Raw genomic sequence first — 1,691 nt, forward strand, 5'->3', positions numbered from 1 at the left:
GGTCATCTGGTATATTGTACAGGGTCATCTGATATACTGTACAGGTCATCTGATATACTGTACAGAGTCAACTGGTATACTGTACAGGGCCATCTAGTATACTGTACAGGGTCACCATACATTGGAAAAGTTGTGTAACAACAGGTATCTTGGAACATGTTTGCCGTGAGTGGGAGAGAAAACTGTGTGTGTAAAAAGAGGTGACCAACACATAGAGAATATTTTGCAAATATTTTGTAAATTTTTATAATGAATATGAGGTCTGATAATTAAGTTCATGAACTCATTCCCAAAAGTGCTACATACCTCACTGCTGCATATCACTATGTTAACCTTCTAAGTCCTCCCCTTGGGAAGCTACCCACTGACACCAGCACCTAGACCACCCTTCAAAGCAATCCTGGAGCTCTTTTTCTGGAATGGCCATCAGCGCTGTTGTAGTAAGGCACATAAAGACCTGAAATGACAGGGCTGAATGCTACTCAGCAAGGCACTGACACACATCGACAGGAAGACAGCAGTGAGAGCCACTTCACTCAGTGAACCCTACTGAGCTCTTTACACAGTGCTGCGAGTGGAAGCGTATGGCAGCCGTTCATCAACCGACTGTGGGACCTGCCTCAACAGCAGCTCTGATGGCCATTCCAGAGAATGAGTTCCAAAATTACTTTGGAGGTAAGAGCTTCTCTACCTAACAAATGCAAACCTTGTAACCTAATTCTTTGTATCCTCAAATTCACTTGAAACAATAATAAAAAAAATAAAAAAGTTACTTTGGAGGGTGGGCTAGGGGCTAGGTGATGACGTATAGCTTCCTCAGGGTAGAACTTTGAAGGTGACTGTAGTGATACTCAGCAATGAGGTATTCAGCACTTTTTCTAGGATGAGTTTGCCAACTTAATTGTAAGCCCTTGTATTTTATAAATCAAGGTATATTTAGCTACAATTTCCCATTTTTCCAAGTTTGCATCATTTACTTTGACCCTGCATAAAGAACATTATTTGTTCTTATTTCTCAAAATCATGGCATAAAACTTTTGATTTTGCCATTTAAACTAACCATTAGGGGAATAAATTGGAGCATCTGTCTAATCTGTTCAAATCGCTACTCTTAAACACAGAATAATTTACTCTCTTTGCTTGGATGCTCAAATGTACATTTGAATATGTCCTGATGAAATAGGTCTTTTTCAAAAAGGCTGCTTTACATTTATAACGTATGCACACTACAGACGCTTACGACTTCTGACTCCTCCTATTTACTGTTTCCATAACGCCGATCAATCACCAAATTGATGTATTTGTTGTGCTATTTTTCCCCCTTAAAATGTACTTTATTTTTTTATTTTTTTATTAAATCATAGCTGTGTACATTAATGCAATTATGGGGTACAATGTGCTCGTTTTATATATAATTCGAAATACTTTCATGAAACTGGTTAACATAGCCTTCACCGCATTTTCTTAGTTATTGTCTTAAGATATTTATATTCTACCCTTAGTAGGTTTAACATGTACCCTTGTAAAATGCACCATAGGTGTTGTCCCACCAATTACTCTCCCTCTACCCATCCTGTCCCTTTCCCTCCCCTCCCCCTCCTCTTTCTCCTTCATCTTGGGCTGTAGTTGGGTTATAGCATTCATATGGAAGTGTGGGTGTTTATAAATTGGTTTCATAGTAGGGCTGAGTA

The sequence above is a fragment of the Otolemur garnettii genome, unplaced genomic scaffold (assembly GCF_000181295.1).
Source record: "Otolemur garnettii isolate 467f Iridium unplaced genomic scaffold, OtoGar3 scaffold00078, whole genome shotgun sequence".
Lineage (NCBI taxonomy): Eukaryota > Metazoa > Chordata > Mammalia > Primates > Galagidae > Otolemur > Otolemur garnettii.